A 20555-nucleotide genomic window follows, 5' to 3' on the forward strand; every position below is an offset into this window, starting at 1 on the left:
TAACTGTCTCCACTGTGGGACTTGTTCTGCAGGTGAGAGTGTATACAGTTGGTACTATGCAGCAGAAATCACAGAGTGGAGACAGATAGTGACATTTAGCATCCGGTCACCTGCACAACAAGTCCCAGAGGGGAGACAGATAGTGACATATAGCACACTATGTGTCAGAGCAGAGCATGTCACTGTCTCCACTCAGGGACTTGTTGTGCAGGTGACCGGATGATACATGTCACTAACTTGCTCCACTCAGTGACTTCTGCTGCATTGTTCCAACTGTATACACTCTCACCTGAACAAGTCTCAGAGTGGGGCAGTTATTGACATGTATCATCTGGTCACCTGCACAACAAGTCCCACAGTGGAGACAGATCGTGCCATGCATCATCCGGTCACCTGCACAACAAGTCCCAGAGTGGAGACAGACAGTGACATGCAGCAAACTATGTGTCAGAGCAGAGCATGTCACTGTCTCCACTCAGGGACTTGTTGTGCAGGTGACCGGATGCTACATGTCACTGCCTCCACTCTGGGACTTGTTGTGCAGGTGACCGGATGATACATGTCACTAACTGCCCCACTCTGTGATTTCTGCTGCATAAAATAAATGAAAAATATGATATGTACTTGACTGGACTTGTTAATTATACCTGTGTATGAAAATATTAACTGTTTTAATCAATGTCAACTAAAAAAAAAATATTATTAGATAAACAGATAACATTATTAACAGTTAAAGGGGTATTACCATGTCCAAGATCCACTACTACTATGTAGTAGATGTAATAATAAGAATATTAGCAAATATATCGCATTATAAATGTAGTGTAGCTCTCGTGATAAGCCATGTCACTTACTTCATGGGCAGGGGCATTCCAACGGCCTAGGCATCAATGGCAACGAACAGTATCAACTTTCACTATATGATTGGTTGTAACCATGGATACCTTAGAGTTAATCACTTCCACATCAGGTAAGATACATGGCTAATCATGAGATGTATACTACGTTTCAAATTGCATATATTTGCTAATATTATTATTATAACACCTCACACATATTGAGATAGGATCTTGGTGATGGGAATACCCCAAAACTAAAACAGACAAAGGAAAACAGAGAAATGCTGGACAAGCCAATAGTCACTTCATTTGACTACGTACTAGTGATGAGCGAGTACTAAAAAGCTCGGGTGCTCGAAGCTCGGGCCGGGCCTCCCAAGATACTCGTGTACTCGGCCCGAGCAACGAGCCCAATGTTATCCTATGGGAGACCCGAGTATTTTTATGAAATGACCCCCGGCAGCATGTAGAAACCCTAAAAATGGCACAAAAGTCTCAGAAGAGTGCTCAAATGACATGGCAACAGCATGGGGAAGACCCCTTGAAGCATTTATCACTCAAAAGTCACAGCTGTGAACAATTTTGTCCGCGTTTTACGCCATTTTTACGGACTCACCAGAAAACCTTCCAAAATGACACCAAAATGATTTTTCATGGCGGAAATGTTAAGGGCACATACCCAATAGTGAGATAGAGCTAATGTATGTTACTTTTTGAGATCAATACATGAAAGATTTTACGTGAAAACATTGTGTGGCACTCCGATGTCCCTGAGAAGAGACGTACATAAAGGCCTCTGAGTCTAATGTGTCCATTTTGAGGAACTGAGTCTTTGTAGGATTTTCCTTTGCCAGGGCAGTCCAAAATTGTGAGGTTCACCAATGCCCCTGCATACAGACGTGCATGATGGCCTGTAAACCTGAAGTGCCCATTGTAAGGAAGTGGGTCTATTGTAGTATAGCCCTTAGGCAGGGCAGCCAAAAATTGGGAGGCTCCACGTTGTCCCTGGATAGAGACGTGCATGAGGGCCTGTAAACCTGAAGTGTCCATTGTCAGGAAGTGGGTCTTTTGTAGTATAGCCCTTTGGCAGGGCAGCCAAAAATTGGGAGGCTCCACGTTGTCCCTGGATAGAGACGTGCATGAGGTCCTGTAAACCTGAAGTGCCCATTGGAAGGAAGTGGGTCTTTTGTAGTATAGCCCTTTGGCAGGGCAGCCAAAAATTGGGAGGCTCCACGTTGTCCCTGCATAGAGACGTGCATGAGGGCCTCAAAACATTGTTCCCATTGCAAAGGAGCGGGTCGCCTGTCGTTGTAATGTCCATTCTGCAAAGAATGGGCGAAAAAATTTACCACTGGGGGTATACCTGAAACAAAGGCCTAACTCTTGTAACGGTCATCATGGTGGCGCATGAGGAGAAGGAGGAGCAGTCCAGCGATTATCCAAAGTCCAGAAGTGTGTACCCATGGGTGACTGGAGGTACATGGCAAATTCCCGTTACAAACTTTAAATTCCGCTCTCATTTGCTGGTGGTGTGGTGAAGTCTGGCCCAATTCAACCCTTGTTCATCTTGATCAGAGTCAGCCTGTCAGCATTTTCAGTTGACAGGCGGGTGCGTTTATCTGTAATGATTCCACCTGCGGCACTAAAAACATGCTCTGACAAAACGCTAGCGGCAGGGCAGGCCAGGACTTCCAAGGCGTAGAGAGCCAATTCATGCCACGTGTCCACCTTGGATACACAATAATTGTAAGGCACAGAGGAATGTCGGAGTACAGTTGTTCGATCTGCAAGGTACTCCTTGAGCATCTGGGCAAACTTAGGATTTCTTGTGGCACTACCCCGCACCTCAGGGGCTGTGGTACGTGAGGGGCTGAGAAAACTGTCCCACATCTTAAAGACTGTTCCCCTACCTCTGGCGGATTGGACTTGTGCCTCTCTCGGCTGTACGCCTCGGTTGTCCACTGATTCCTGACCTATGCCGCTAGCGTTTTGTGAGGGGAATGCTTTGCCTACTTCCGTGACTATGGCCTTCCGGAACTGCTGCATTTTGGTTGACCTCTCCGCCTCGGGAATAAGAGACATAAAGTTCTCCTTGTAGCGTGGGTCTAACAGTGTTACCAACCAGTAATGATTGTCGGCCAAGATGTTCTTAACGCGAGGGTCACGAGACAGGCAGCTTACCATAAAGTCAGCCATGTGCGCCAGACTCTTAACAGCCAGGACTTCAGTAGCCTGACCAACACGTTGACTGAACATGCTGTCCTCCTCCTCCTCCTCATCTACCCTGTCCTCTGGCCAGCCACGCTGAACCGAGGATATGACTGGTGTGCATGTCATATCCTCAATTTGGCCGGAGATTTGCTCCATGTCTTCATCCTCCTCCTCGTCATAGTCCTCCACTGCACGTTGTGATGAGACGAGGCTGGGCTGTGTGTTATCACCCACACCCACTACTGTTTCTTGCTGCAACTCATCGCGCTCCGCCTGCAATGCATCATGTTTGGTTTTGAGCAGAGACCGTTTTAGAAGGCAGAGTAGCGGTATGATGACGCTAATAATGGCGTCATCACCACTCACCATCTTGGTGGAGTCCTCAAAGTTTTGGAGGATGGTACATAGGTCGGACATCCATCTCCACTCCTCAGGTGTTATGTGTGGAGTTTGACCCATTTCCCGACGGCTTAGGTGATGCAGGTACTCAACAACTGCCCTCTTCTGCTCACATATCCTGACCAACATGTGCAGAGTTGAATTCCAACGCGTGGGGACATCACACACCAGTCTGTGAGCCGGAAGATGCAAACTGCGCTGAAAGCCGGCAAGGCCGGCTGAAGCGGTAGGTGACTTTCGAAAATGTGCAGACAGGCGGCGAACTTTTACCAGCAGATCAGACAGCTCTGGGTATGACTTTAGAAACCGCTGAACCACGAGGTTGAGCACATGGGCCACGCATGGAACATGTGTCAGCTGGCCTCGCCTCAAAGCCGCCACCAGGTTCCGGCCATTGTCACACACGACCTTTCCTGGCTTTAGGTTCAGAGGTGTGAGCCAGTGATCTGCCTGCTGTTTCAGAGCTGTACACACGTCTTCTGCATTGTGGGGTTTGTCACCTATGCAGATTAGCTTCAGCACAGCCTGTTGCCGCTTCGCCGAGGCAGTGCTGCAGTGCTTCCAGCTTGGGACTGGTGTGGAGGGTACAGTGGATGAGGATGCGCAGGAGGAGGAGGAGGCTGAAGAGCATGACATTCCGGAGCTGTAGAGTGTGGGTGAAACACTGACTGAGGTAGGGCCTGCAAACCTTGGTGTGGGAAGGACGTGTTCCGTCCCTCGCTCAGACTGGGTCCCAGCTTCCACAATATTAACCCAGTGTGCCGTCAACGAGATGTAGCGGCCTTGCCCACAAGCACTTGTCCACGTGTCTGTGGTTAGGTGGACTTTGGGTGAAACAGCATTGTTCAGGGCACGTGTGATGTTTTGTGACACGTGGTTATGCAACGCGGGGACGGCACACCGGGAGAAATAGTGGCGGCTGGGGACCGAGTAACGTGGGACAGCTGCCGCCATCAGGTCGCGGAATGCTTCTGTCTCCACCAGCCTAAAAGGCAACATTTCCAGCGCAAGCAGTCGCGAAATGTTAGCATTTAGAACTGTGGCATGTGGGGTGTTGGCAGTGTATTTGCGCCTGCGTTCAAAGGTTTGCTGAATGGATAACTGAACGCTGCGCTGGGACAAGGACGTGCTTGATGATGGTGTTATTTCTGCGTAGGCAACTGCAGGTGCAGGAGTGGAGGAGGCTTGTTCGCAGGCAGCATGGACAGGGGATTGGCTCGCATGCACAACCAGCGAAGACGTAGCAGTGACATCAGCAAGCACTGCTCCTCGACTCTGTTGTACCTCCCACAAAGTCGGGTGCTTGGCTGACATGTGCCTGATCATGCTGGTGGTGGTCAGGCTGCTAGTTTTGGTACCCCTGCTGATGCTGGCACGGCAGGTGTTGCAAATGGCCTTTTTAGAATCATCTGGAGCCAACTTAAAAAACTGCCAGACTCGGGAAGACCTAACATTTGTACAGGCACCTTGTGTCGTGTTGTTGTTCCGGGGAACGGTTGCCTGACTTCTGCCTGGAGCCACCACCCTGCTTCTTACTGCCTGTTGGGATGCTACGCCTCCCTCCCCCTGTGCACTGCTGTCCTCGCTCTGCATATCCTCCTGCCAGGTTGGGTCAGTTACTGGATCATCCACCACGTCGTCTTCCTCTTCCGCACCCTGCTCCTCCTGACTTCCTGACAATTGTGTCTCATCATCGTCCACCCCTTGTTGAGACACGTTGCCAACTTCGTGAGAACGTGGCTGCTCAAATATTTGGGCATCTGTACATACAATTTCGTCATGACCCACTTCAACAGGAGCTGGCGAGAGGTCAGAATGTGTGAATGGAAACGTGAACAGCTCTTCCGAGTGTCCAAGTGTGGGATCATTAATGTCCGAGGACGTGTACTCAGCCTGGTGGTAGGAAGGAGGATCAGGTTCTGAAATGTGCGGTGCAGTATCACGGCTACTGACACTTGACCGTGTGGAAGACAGAGTGTTTGTGGTGGTGCCAATCTGACTGGAAGCATTATCCGCTATCCAACTAACAACCTGTTGACACTGGTCTTGGTTCAAGAGCGGTGTACTGCTGCGGTCCCCAAGAATTTGGGACAGGACGTGCGAGCGACTAGATGTGGCCCTTTGTTGTGGCAAAATTAGAGCTTGCCCACGACCTCGGCCTCTGCCTGCACCACCATCACGTCCACTTCCTTGTTCCTTGCCAACGCCCTTGCGCATTTTGCAATGCTTTGCTGACGTGTATTCACTAGACTTGGGCGTTATATCAAAGTTTGTGCAAATCGTGCACCTGTACGCTGCCACCGACAGGCACACACGTGCGGTTTTTAAATGCAAGCACGGACGCACTAGGAACCTAACACAGGTTTTAGGAGCAAAAATTAATGACGAGAACTCTGACACTATCAGCCACTGCTGACTGACGTGTATTATACACTACACTTGTGCGTTATATAATAGTTTGGTAAAAACGCACACAAGTGCACCTGTACGCTGCCACCGACAGGCACACACGTGCGGTTTTTAAATGCAAGCACAGACGCACTAAGAACCTAACAGGTTTTTAGGAGCGACAATTGCTGAGAAGTCTGACACTATCAGGACTGTTTTAGACTGTGTACACCAGCCCCAGATATGATGAAGGCTGGTATACGGTCACCACTAGGAATGGCTATATACCCTGCCTGCCTGCCTGCCTGCCTGCCTGTATACTGCTACAATAGTCCTGACAAGGACTCTTTTGGTTACTAGCCTGTATTCCAACCTGGCTATACCCTGCCTGTATACAGCAACAATAGTCCTGAGAAGGACTCTGCTACTGTACTCCGACCTGGCTATACCCTGCCTGCCTGTATACAACTACAATAGTCCTGAGAAGGACTTCTGGTCACACTGTTTGCAGCCCTGCTACGGAAATAGCTATAAAGGGCCGCAAACCTTTCCCTGAAGCAGCGACCCTCTCCCTGCACTGACTGTCTGGATAGCTGTGAGCAGAGCACAGCGCGCCCGCCGGTATAAAGGCTCGGTCACGCTGTGCAGGCCGGCGAATCACTGCAATTCCACAACTAACAGGGCTGTGGCATTGCAGTGGTCTGACAGCCAATCCCTGCATGAGGGCTGGCTCTCAAAAGAGCGCCAACATGCAGGGATGAAGACCACGAGTACAGCACGAGTATCGCGAGATTACTCGGTCCCCGCCGAGTAGACCGAGTACAGTGATACTCGTGCGAGTACCGAGTAGTAACAAGCATGCTCGCTCGTCACTACTACATACTTGTCTGTCCTCACAGCACTCACAATACACCAAGTGAGTATTTGACGTTACAGTAATGAACCTGTTATGCTACTGCAAGTCTGCTTTTTTCTAAGTTTCATCCACATTATGAATACACTATATCTGGCCACAAACTACATTTTGATAGAGCGTGGACCGCTAAAGTGAAGTGACCACGTGATTGCATGTATACAAATTGCATATTTTTAATAACACCCTCTCCTCTCCCAACAACGGAAAATCCTCTGAGCAACCAGAGCACACAATGTGAGGATTTTTACGTCTGCAGTAACATAGTGGAACATAGTGCCAGGTGACTTGGATTTCAAGACCACACAACCACTTTAACTACAAACATTAGCTAGACTAGTACTTTTACACATGCAACGTTATTACATTTTAATATCGGGTTTCATGCTCTTCAACAATTTGTTGTTTATCCGGCTTCGGGATAGAAGCAATATTTGTTGGAAAATCTGGATGTTTGGAGGTCCAGGAGGTTTGAAGTTCCTGCTTCATAATTCAAATTACATCGTCCTGGATGTCTTGTTGAAAAACTTGTGATGTTGGGTGATATAAATATTTTACAACCCATGCTTTGCGTGCTTTGGAAAATTCCACACGGTGTCTAACACTGACAGGGGACACACACTGTTCACACACAGCGTCGTTTTATTTAAGCGGTGTTTTTGTGCGTTTTTTTGCGTCAAAAAACCCAAAAAAAAAGCATACGTGGCAAACAACAGACGCGTTTTTACCGTGTTTGTGCGTTTTTTGCTCTGTGTTTTTATGCTTTTTTTTATCAGGGAAAGATTGTTGAAAGAAAAAAAAAAAAAACAAGTTCTGAAGTAATTTCCTTCTTCAATATGTTCTTCATTCTCCACTAGTGTATGCAGGAGAGCATACAGCTGCAGAACTACAGGGCTCACCATGCTCTATCCAGGACTGTATGCTGGAGGGAGAGGCAGGGGGAGCAGAACTACAAGGCTCAGCATCCTCCATTCACTAGTGTATGCATGAGAGCAGACAGCAGCTGCAGAACTACAAGGCTCAGCATCCTCCATTCACTAGTGTATGCATGAGAGCAGACAGCAGCTGCAGAACTACAAGGCTCAGCATCCTCCATTCACTAGTGTATGCAGGAGAGCAGACAGAAGCTGCAGAACTACAAGGCTCAGCATCCTCCATTCACTAGTGTATGCAGGAGAGCAGACAGCAGCTGCAGAACTACAAGGCTCAGCATCCTCCATTCACTAGTGTATGCAGAAGAGCAGACAGCAGCTGCAGAACTACAAGGCTCAGCATCCTCCATTCACTAGTGTATGCATGAGAGCAGACAGCAGCTGCAGAACTACAAGGCTCAGCATCCTCCATTCACTAGTGTATGCATGAGAGCAGACAGAAGCTGCAGAACTACAAGGCTCAGCATCCTCCATCCAGGACTGTATGCAGTTTTTTTACCCAAAAAGAAAAAAAAAATGACATGGGCTTCGCCATATTTTTGTATGCTAGCCGGGTACAGTAGGCAGGTACGGGCTGCCCCCAACCCCCAGCTGCCTATTTGTACCCGGCTGGGAACCAAAAATATAGAGAAGCCCTTTTTTTTTTTTATTTCATGAATTTCATGAAATAATTTAAAAAAAAAATGACGTGAGCTTCGCCTAATTTTGGTGTCCAGCCGGGTACAACTAGGCAGCTGGGGATTGGAATCCACAGTGAAGGGTGCCCAAGCTTTCTGGGCACCCCCACTGCGAATTGCAGTCCGCAGCCACCCCAGAAAATGGCGCTTTCATAGATGCGCCATCTTCTGGCGCTGTATCCAACTCTTCCAGCTGCCCTGATGCCGGGTGGCTAGCCGGGTAATAATGGAGTTAGGGCTAGCTGTATATTATCAGCTAGCCCTAAGCCCGAAATTCATGGTGTCACGCCAATATTAGACATGGCCACCATGAATTTCTAGTAATGATAAAAAAAAAACACAACACACAAAAATATTTTTATTAGAAATAAAACACAACACAATGAGTGACTCCATCTTTATTGAAATAAACCCCCCTCCGCAGTAATCCTGGGTTAGGGTCCCACGCCGTCCAATCCAGATCCAATATCATCTGATCGGTTTGCTGGAAGGCAAAGCGATCAGATGATGTGTCAGGATCAAGTGCTTGAATCACATCACACATCAGCTGATTGTATAAAAGCCGATTATACAATCAGCTGATGCATCAGTGCAAAAAAAAAAAAAAAAAAAATACATACTCCCTTATGTGCGATTGTCACTTGTGTGTGATTACCGGCAGCTCCCGCAGCGATCGATTGGACCGGAGTATGATCCTGTCCCATCGCTGCGGGAGCTGCCGGTAATCAGCTGATGAAGTCCCCTGACGGCAGGATCAGCTGATAGCCGGCCGGGCGCGAAAAAGCCGGCGAGACTACGATCAGCTGATGCGTCAGGTGACTGCATCAGGTGATCCACGGCCAGGTCCTGCAAGCTTCGTGCGTGCACCGGGGAGACTGCACACAGCCGAAGCGGCGGGACCGGGACAGGGGCTGGAAGCAGGCATGGCACCCGGACCCTGCAGACAGGTGAGTATGACATACACTCACACACTGTATATACACACACACACTGTGTATACGCACACACACTGTATATACACACACATACACTGTATATACGCGCACACACTGTATATACACACACATACACACTCACTCCGCGTCCGGTCACCTGTGCTGCTGGTGGGATTATATGATCACACTGCCGACACCGCCCGCTCTCCTGACAGCTGAGCACAGCGGGCGGGTGGACAGTGTGATCACATACTTGCGTGACAGGGGGGATTTCAGTGGAGGAAACCCCCCCTGTACTCCACACTGGAGCCCCATACCTCCCACAGCTGAATGCTGGTAGCGCGCGCTCTGCCTTCACCGCTCCACTGGCGTCCTCCGGATCCTCCCCTCGATGCTGGGCTGTGACGTGCGGTAGTCACCGCCCACAGCCCAGTCAATCACTGTGAGTGGCGCCGGCATCCTGTGACGTACCCGTCCAGTTTGAGAGCCCGGAAATGCCGGGACGTCAGAGGATGCCGGCGGCCACAGCTCCAGGGGGTCATGTGACTGGCACTGAGCGTGCAGGATAGCGCCGCTCAGTGCCAGAAATGGAAACAGAAGCCAATGCAGAAGCTGCAGACAATGGTAAGTGAGAATCATTGGGGGAAAAAAAAAATGGGTGAACCACCCCTTTAAGTCTGGAACCCATGGACATCACCAAACGCTGGGTTTCCTCCTTCTTAATGCTTTGCCAGGCCTTTACAGCCGCAGCCTTCAGGTCTTGCTTGTTTGTGGGTCTTTCCGTCTTAAGTCTGGATTTGAGCAAGTGAAATGCATGCTCAATTGGGTTAAGATCTGGTGATTGACTTGGCCATTGCAGAATGTTCCACTTTTTTGCACTCATGAACTCCTGGGTAGCTTTGGCTGTATGCTTGGGGTCATTGTCCATCTGTACTATGAAGCGCCGTCCGATCAACTTTGCGGCATTTGGCTGAATCTGGGCTGAAAGTATATCCCGGTACACTTCAGAATTCATCCGGCTACTCTTATCTGCTGTTATGTCATCAATAAACACAAGTGACCCAGTGCCATTGAAAGCCATGCATGCCCATGCCATCACGTTGCCTCCACCATGTTTTACAGAGGATGTGGTGTGCCTTGGATCATGTGCCGTTCCCTTTCTTCTCCAAACTTTTTTCTTCCCATCATTCTGGTACAGGTTGATCTTTGTCTCATCTGTCCATAGAATACTTTTCCAGAACTGAGCTGGCTTCATGAGGTGTTTTTCAGCAAATTTAACTCTGGCCTGTCTATTTTTGGAATTGATGAATGGTTTGCATCTAGATGTGAACCCTTTGTATTTACTTTCATGGAGTCTTCTCTTTACTGTTGACTTAGAGACAGATAAACCTACTTCACTGAGAGTGTTCTGGACTTCAGTTGATGTTGTGAACGGGTTCTTCTTCACCAAAGAAAGTATGCGGCGATCATCCACCACTGTTGTCATCCGTGGACGCCCAGGCCTTTTTGAGTTCCCAAGCTCACCAGTCAATTCCTTTTTTCTCAGAATGTACCCAACTGTTCATTTTGCTACTCCAAGCATGTCTGCTATCTCTCTGATGGATTTTTTCTTTTTTTTCAGCCTCAGGATGTTCTGCTTCACCTCAATTGAGAGTTCCTTAGACCGCATGTTGTCTGGTCACAGCAACAGCTTCCAAATGCAAAACCACACACCTGTAATCAACCCCAGACCTTTTAACTACTTCATTGATTACAGGTTAACGAGGGAGATGCCTTTAGAGTTAATTGCAGCCCTTAGAGTCCATTGTCCAATTACTTTTGGTCCCTTGAAAAAGAGGAGGCTATGCATTACAGAGCTATGATTCCTAAACCCTTTCTCCGATTTGGATGTGAAAACTCTCATATTGCAGCTGGGAGTGTGCACTTTCAGCCCATATTATATATATATAATTGTATTTCTGAACATGTTTTTGTAAACAGCTAAAATAACAAAACTTGTGTCACTGTCCAAATATTTCTGGACCTAACTGTATATGTGGATGTAGTGATGTATATTACAAGTGTATATAGGGGTGCAGTGATGTATATTACAGGGGTATATGGGGGTGTAGTGATGTATATTACAGGTGTATATAGGGGTGTAGTGATGTATATTACAGGTATATATGGGGGTGCAGTGATGTATATTACAGGGGTATATGGGGTGCAGTGATGTATATTACAGGGGTATATGGGGGTGTAGTGATGTATATTACAGGGGTATATGGGGGTGCAGTGATGGATGTATATTACAAGTGTATATAGGGGTGCAGTGATGTATATTACAGGGGTATATGGGGGTGTAGTGATGTATATTACAGGTATATATGGGGGTGCAGTGATGTATATTACAGGTATATATGGGGGTGCAGTGATGTATATTACAGGGGTATATGGGGTGCAGTGATGTATATTACAAGTGTATATAGGGGTGCATCGATGTATATTACAGGGGTATATGGGGGTGCAGTGATGGATGTATATTACAAGTGTATATAGGGGTGCAGTGATGTATATTACAGGGGTATATGGGGGTGTAGTGATGTATATTACAGGGGTATATGGGGGTGCAGTGATGTATATTACAGGTATATATGGGGGTGCAGTGATGTATATTACAGGGGTATATGGGGGTGTAGTGATGTATATTACAGGTGTGTATGGGGGTGCAGTGATGGATGTATATTACAAGTGTATATAGGGGTGCAGTGATGTATATTACAGGGGTATATGGGGGTGTAGTGATGTATATTACAGGGGTATATGGGGGTGCAGTGATGTATATTACAGGTATATATGGGGGTGCAGTGATGTATATTACAGGGGTATATGGGGGTGTAGTGATGTATATTACAGGTGTGTATGGGGGTGCAGTGATGTATATTACAAGTGTATATAAGGGTGCAGTGATGTATATTACAGGGGTATATGGGGGTGTAGTGATGAATATTACAGGTGTATATGGGGGTGCAGTGATGTATATTACAGGTATATATGTGGTGTAGTGATGTATATTACAGGTGTATATAGGGGTGTAGTGATGTATATTACAGGTGTATATAGGGGTGTAGTGATGTATATTACAGGTGTATATAGGGGTGTAGTGATGTATATTACAGGTGTATATGGGGGTGTAGTGATGAATATTACAGGTGTATATGGGGGTGCAGTGATGTATATTACAGGTGTATATAGGGGTGCAGTGATGTATATTACAGGGGTATATGGGGGTGTAGTGATGTATATTACAGGTGTATATAGGGGTGCAGTGATGTATATTACAGGGGTATATGGGGGTGTAGTGATGTATATTACAGGTGTATATAGGGGTGCAGTGATGTATATTACAGGTGTATATGGGGGTGCAGTGATGTATATTACAGGTGTATATAGGGGTGTAGTGATGTATATTAAGGTACTTTCACACATCCGGATTTTTGCTCTGCGGCACAATACGGCGTTCTGCAGAAAAACCGCAACCGGCTTTTGTAACGCCGATTGCGGTTTTTTTTTGCATTGACTTACATTAGTGCCGCATTGTGCCGTAGGGGCTTGCGTTCGGTCCGGTTTTTGCCGCATGCGGCAGATTTAGCCGATGCGGCGGCCGGATCGAACGTACCCTGCAACGTTTTTTGCTCCGGCAAAAAACACCGCATCGCGCCGCATCCGGCCGCTGCGGCGCATTTTTCAATGCATCCCTATGGAGGCCGGATGCGGCGCGATGCGGAAAAAAACGCATCCGGTCGCCGCATGCGGTATTTTCCACTGCGCATGCTCAGTAGCATGCCGCAACCGGAAAAAACCGGACCGGCCGCATGTAAAAACTTATGCAAAGGATGCGGTGTTTTCACCGCATCCGTTGCATAGTTTTCACAGCCGGATTGAGCCGCAGGGCTCAAACCGGATGTGTGAAAGTAGCCTTACAGGTGTATATAGGGGTGTAGTGATGTATATTACAGGTGTATATAGGGGTGTAGTGATGTATATTACAGGGGTATATGAGGGTGTAGTGATGTATATTACAGGTGTATATGGGGGTGTAGTGATGAATATTACAGGTGTATATGGGGGTGTAGTGATGAATATTACAGGTGTATATGGGGGTGTAGTGATGAATATTACAGGTGTATATGGGGGTGCAGTGATGTATATTACAGGTGTATATGGGGTGCAGTGATGTATATTACAGGTGTATATGGGGGTGCAGTGATGTATATTACAGGTATGTATGGGGGTGTAGTGATGTATATTACAGGTGTATATAGGGGTGTAGTGATGTATATTACAGGTTTATATAGGGGTGTAGTGATGTATATTACAGGTGTATATAGGGGTGTAGTGATGTATATTACAGGTGTATATGGGGGTGCAGTGATGTATATTACAGGGGTATATGGGGGTATAGTGATGTAGTATATGGGGCTTGTTTGTACATATATATATATATATATATATATATATATATATATATGAGAAAAGCCCGTAACTGCGAGTGGTACTGGAGTTACATTGGGTACCACGTGCTCTCTCCCCGCCCCCTGCAGTGCCATACCGCCATTACAGGGCCTGATTGCGTCACATGCAAACAGGTACCGGAGAAAACACGAGTCTGTGAAATAAAAAGATTTTCCATTTTTACCTGCTTTCTTCAGCTCTGCTGCCTCCCGCTCCTGACCACTGCTCATTCATTGATTATTCACCACACTCAGGACCTGGAAGCCGGAGCATCGCGATGACATCACCGCAGGGACAGGTGAGTATTCTGCAAGCACAGTGACCTCCAGGAGGTCATCAGAGTTTCCAATGAACTCTAATGACCCCCCTGCGACACCCACGCTACAGCTTCATGGGATCATCAGAGTTCATTGGGAACTGTGACGAGTCCCCGAGATGCTCCGGCTTCCAGGTTCTCAACACACACACACACCTGTATACTCACCCAGCGATGCGGTCCCCAGCGCTGTCCCTGCTTCCAGCTGCTCACTGCAGTGAATATTCAGTGAGTATAATTACCAGCGATAAGGAGCGGGAGGCAGCAGAGCCAGAGACAGCAGCACTGGAGAGAGGTAAATATAGAAAATCTTTTTATTAAAAAGACCCGTGTTTTTTCTCGACCTGGTACTTGTCACACAGATCACATCAGTGTGCGATCCGTGTGACACCCGTGCTGCCGGAGAAAAAACGGACATGTGTGCGTGCAGGGCCACGAGGGGTCACACAGTCCGTAACTTACTGTTTGTATATGAAGGGATAGTATATATACTGTATACAATATTGGGTAAAACAGAGTTAATTATATTAGTCCGGCCCTCTAAAACCATCCCAATTTCTCATGCGGCCCCATGGGAAAATTAATTGCCCACCCCTGCTGTAGACTGTAAGCCCCCGAGGGCAGGGTCCTCTCACCTCTGTTCCCGTCTATCTGGATTGGTTTATTCACTATAATTTATATCCATATTTTGTGTAACCCATTCCCATGTACAGCATGGAATCAGGGGTTCTCTATAAAATAATAATAAAACTATAAAAAAAAAATAATTTTTTAAATTATTGGTATACTTGTTTTAATAAAACTGTTCTAGAAGTGGGATGACTTTATATTTCTATATTGATAAAGCTCGGTGTGACACTAGTGATCAGTCACTGCTGGTTGGATCTGTATTGGGCTGCATTCACACATTGTAGGTAGTTTCCACAACAACTTACATGTAGACCAACAGTAAACTGTTCAGATTTCGCTGACAAGTTATTTTCTGTCTTCAGCAGCCCCCTGGTCCTCGCTTATGCCCTCCATTTATTAGGCCCCAGTCGTGTTTCCCTTTTTTTTTGTGGCGACATAACCCCATGAGGTTCATACAGCCTGATTTAGGTCACATGGGGCAAAACCTTTTACAGACTTTTTTTTTTTAAGGGCTGTAAGTTGCTTTTCGCTGAGGGTCTGAAGCTGGTGCTACCGCTGTTCCATAGGACAGGCTCTGGCAGAGGTCACACTACATAGTTTACAGAGGGGTAAAAATACTCCTTAGAAATTTTGAGAAGTATTTTTAGTCAAGGAGAACATCATAATTTGCAGTAACTCAAAACTATAGTACATAGATGGGTATCTATCAGGGCCCCTTTCACACGTCCGTGTTTAAACGGGTGCAAGGTCCGCATATCGCCCGCGTGTCTGGTACTGGTAAAAAATGCATTGTACTGAAATGAATGTTTGGTTTTTTTTTAATGTGTAAAAGATTGACAAAGCCTGAAAAATTATAGTTATAGAAAGATAAATATAACAGATACCGTGTTTTTCCAAAACTAAGACACTGTCTTATATTTTTTTTTTGCCCCCAAAAAAGCACTAGGGCTTATTTTTGGAGGAGGTCTTATTCTTGGAGAAACATGGTTGTGGGTAAGTTTATCCCCCCCAAAAAAGCAGACCTCCCACTTCCCAGGAGACACATACTCACCAGACCAGGACTTCTGCGTAGCTCCCAGGTCCTCCCTGTGATCTCCGGTCGGTGCTGCACGCCGTCCTACCCTGCTGCTAGTTGACATACTGACACACACACACACACACACACCCACCCGATCGCCGATCGCAGATACACACAGCCGATCGCAGACACACACATAGCCGATTGCAGACATGCAGCTGATCACATACACACACACACACACACAGCCGATCGCCGCGCACACATCACATCCAGCGCTTACGGCCGCAGGGAATGAACTAAGTCACGTGTCCCACCGCAGGTCCTGTTCGTCGTGCTGCACCGCACTGCCTCTCAGGATTCTGCCGGCGAGAAGAGGTCTGTGTCGCTGGATGAAGTGAGTGTGTGTGCGTGTGATGTTTGCGTATGATCCGATATTTGTGTGTGAGATCTGGTGTGTGTGTGCTGATGTGTGCGGATGTGTGCGGGTGTGCAGCTACAGGTCCTGCCGCTCAGTGTCGGGTGAGGGTAATTGCCGGGTGCCGCTGTCTAAAATGAAGTGTCCTGCAGTATCTGTAACCTTTTTAGCTGCACGGACACTTCATTATAGATCCGACTAGGGCTTATTTTCGGGGGAGGGCTTATATTTAAGCCTTGCTCCGAAAATGCTGAAAATCCCTGCTAGGGCTTATTTTTGGGGGAGGTCTTATTTTTGGAAAAACACGGTAGTTAGCTTGGCCAGCAGATTAATACCATTTTCATTTTTTAATTTAAAAAAAAAAAAAATATATGACTTTGGGTTCCCCCCAATTTTTATGTCCAGCACAGGAACAGCAGCAGCTGCAGGCTGCAACCCTCAGCTCTCTGCTGTACCTTGGCTGGTATGAAAAAGAGGGGATCCCACTTTTATTTTTTACATTTTTAGATTAAATAAAATGATGCGGGGTCCCCTCCATTTTGCTAAAAAACAGCCATGTTACAACAGACATCTGGGGGATGATATTACTAGGGTGGGAAGGGCCATGGTTGTTTGGCCCTTTCCAGCCTAACAATAGCTGGCATCAAGCCCTGGTATTAATAATGGGTGCCGTCTAGCAGACACTGCCATTACTAATCCAGTAGTTGAAAGGAGAATAACAAAGTTTATTTGAACATAAAACCTCCGACTGATTTTTATCAATAAAAAAAAAAGGTCCACTGTAATCCATGGTGAGGTCCCACGACGTTCCCCAAAAGCAAACCTGAAAAGACATAAAAAAAAGGGAAACATTCAATAAAGACAAGAGACACCCTCTTTTCCAATTTATTTCCCTATCAAAGCCCTAATCCTGGTCCGCTGTAATCCAGTTGGGGGGGGCACGTCCATCCCATACTGCTGTCTCATTCAATGGCGAACCAAACGTTCCTCATTGATTGTGAGAGCAGCCCCTGCATACACACATGCAGATGCACATGCACACTGCTGTGGATGCTTCCCTGCAGTGAGCTAGACCTCATAAGGTGAGCTCAGGTCACCGCAGAGGCGCCCTCAGCAGTGGGTGTGGGTGCGACAGTGATGTCACTCACGGGTTAATTGGAGTTCACAATGAACTCAGATGACATCTTGACGACACCCATGTAACATACGCGCTACTGTGGGTGTCGCAGCAGTAACTTCATGGGTTCATCAGAGTTCCCAATGAACTCTGATGAACCCGTGAAGTCACTGTCGCTACACCCACGGTAGCATGGGTGTTGTTAGGATGTCATCAGAGTTCCTTGGATACTCAGATGACCTCACTGCACACACTGCTAGCTACTCACCTGTCCCCAGCGATGCTGTCCCTGGCACTAATGTCTCTCACTGCTGCTTCCAGATGCTCCGTGCAGTGCATATTCATTGAGTATAATGAGTGGGGATCGGAAGCAAGTGACAGCAGAGCCGAAGACAGCAGGGCTGGAAACAAGTGAGTATAGAAAATCATTTTATTTCAGAGATATGTGTTTTCTCCAGTATGTGTCATACTGATGTTACACTGCTGTCATATGGATCACATCAGTGTGTGGTATGTGTGACACCCGTGCTGCTGGAGAAAAAAACGGACATGTGTGCGTATGAGCTTTCTGCATTTTACTAATGGCTGTAACAAGGAAGGACAGAATACAGAACCATAACTTTTTTTATCAAGGGACTAACCCAATAAAGTCATCACATAAAAAAGAGGGGATTGGGAGTCATAGCCCAAAATAAACACGAGATTTAAACAAATATCTTGCAAAAGTATAAACATTTTTATTGTTTCAAATTACATTATAGCAAGATAGAGTTAATTCAAAAACATTATTGTACAGAAGACATACAAATTTAAGGTTCACAGGGGGAATCCTGACAGAAATAACACTAGGGTCCAGTATCCAGCATGGGGGTAAAAATTCAAGTCCAAAAATATCCCAAGTTATTAAATAGGGTAGATCACAGAGTATTGCTCAGCAGTACCACCAGCCATCAATATACATTTTGGCTATATATAGAATAATAACTATGATCTGTAGGCTTCCATAAAAGTATATTAAGTATAGAAGTGCGGGGATGGACCTCTTTACTACCACGAGATTAGGGCTGTAGGGCGTTTAACGCCAGCTGTATTCCATCCACAGTTATATCCCAAAATCTAATCTAAAGCACATTGCTGGTAGTACACTGACCCTAGTGTTATTTCTGTCAGGATTCCCCCTGTGAACCTTAACCTCATAACGACGGCCGTACGACTTAAAGCGGCGGCAAAACAGGGTACTTATTCTCTTCCGCCGCTTTAAAGCGGCGGGCCGAAAAAAGCCTGTAGCGCCCCCCAGCGACCGAAAATCTCGGGGGTTTCAGCTACTGGGGGTAGCTGAGACCCCCCAGATTATGAATCGGGGTGTTTTTTTGGACTCCGATAATGTGATCGCCGGTATACACCGTATAACGACGAACACATGAAAAAAAAAAAGAAATGACCGGTAAAACTGATTTCTTTTTCATCTGACGTGATCAAACATGTCAGATGAGAAAGAAATATAAACCCCGTAGTGCCCCCAAAGCCCCCGGTACCGGAGAGTCCCCCCCTCCGGAAGTCAAAATGGCGTCGAAGCGCACAGAAAACTGCCGCCGCCGGCTCTGCATTCATTTCCCTCCGATCTGAAATGATCAAACATTTCAGATCGGAGGGAAATGTCCTCCCCCTGACCCCTCCTCCGGTACACCGGAGCTGTCTGGTCCATCGGAGCCCCCTCCGGTTCTTCAAAGAGCCCCCCGTTCCCCCCGCCGGAGCATGCAAGATGGTGGCGCGCAGCGCACAGTAGCGCGCGGCCGCATTCATCCTGCTCTTGCTGCCGCATGTGACACGTCACATGCGACAGAAAAGTTGTCGCCAGGTCTCCTGCAGTCAGCCCCCCGGTCTTCCCGTTACCTGGCTTCTGCTCCGTCCCAGCGATCACTCCGCCTCCTTCTAGAAAGCTGGCGGCGCATGTGCAGACAGCGGCTGTCAGCTGGATCCTTGCAAGCAGGGACGCTGACCTCGCTGCTGCACTGTGGACCGGGGGAGAGTGAGTGCAGTAATCTGCAGCCACACTCCTCACATGGAGAGCCTGCTGTTCTAGAAAATGGGGGGTACGTTCTGTGAGCATGCCCCTCATATTCTGGAATGAGGTTACTGCAGGTCACTCTGCCCTAGGTTGGACCGGGGCAGTGTGAGTGCAGTTTTCTCAGATTACTGCACCCACACTGCTCATGGAGAGCTTGCTCTTCCAGAAAATGGGGGATACGTTCCCTGAACGTGCCCCCCCATATTCTAGAAGGTCCAGAGTCGTCGAGGGACTTCCAAAATGGATTACAGCGACCGGAATTTGTTTATTTTGAATAAATTGGTGAAAGAGAAATGTATAGGGGAGTTTTTTTTCAAATAAATTTTTTTTTTTGTCTTTATTTTTTTCTATTACTGACTGGGTTAGTGATGTCGGGTATCTGTTTAGATGCCGTGACATCACTAACCCCAGGGCTTGATGCCAGGTGACATTACAGCTGGTATCAACCCCGTATATTACCCCGTTTGCCACCGCACCAGGGCGTGGGATGAGCTGGGGCGAAGCGCCAGGATTGGCGCATTTAATGGATGCGCCACTTCTGGGGCGGCTGCGGCCTGCTATTTTTAGGCTGGGAAGAGTCCAATAACCATGGCTCTTCCCACCCTGAGAATACCAGACCCCAGCTGTCCGCTTCACCTTGGCTGGTGATCTAATTTGGGGGGGACCCCACGTTTGTTTTTTTAAAAAAAATGCCTGGGGAGCCCTCCAAATTGATCACCAGACAAGGTGAAGCTGTCAGCTGTGGTTTGCAGGCTACAGCTGTCTGCTTTACCCTAGCTGGCTTTCAAAAATAGGGGGGACCCCACGTCGTTTATTTTAATTATTAATTTTTTGGGGGCTAAATACAAGGCTAGGCATCCTTTAGTGCCACATGAAAGGTACTAAAGGGCGCCAGCTTAGAATATGCAGGGGGTGGGACGTTATATTTGTTTGACATCTATCCATTCATCCATTGTAGCATTTTAGGCTGTGTGCCCACAATCAGTGTTTGTAGCATTTTGGGTGCAGAGTGTTTTCCCTGCATCCATAACGCTGCGTTGTGCAGTAGAAGCACAGTGGAAGGATTTTTAGAAATCCCATGCCCAATGTGCTTCTCTTCTCCGCAGCATACACTGACCTGTGGCGCAGCTTCCCGAGCCTCAGCATGTCAATTTATGCTGCGGAGACAAGAGTGTTCTCTGCAGGTAGCATAGAGCTCCA

The sequence above is a fragment of the Anomaloglossus baeobatrachus genome, chromosome 2, assembly GCF_048569485.1.
Source record: "Anomaloglossus baeobatrachus isolate aAnoBae1 chromosome 2, aAnoBae1.hap1, whole genome shotgun sequence".
Classification (NCBI taxonomy): domain Eukaryota; kingdom Metazoa; phylum Chordata; class Amphibia; order Anura; family Aromobatidae; genus Anomaloglossus; species Anomaloglossus baeobatrachus.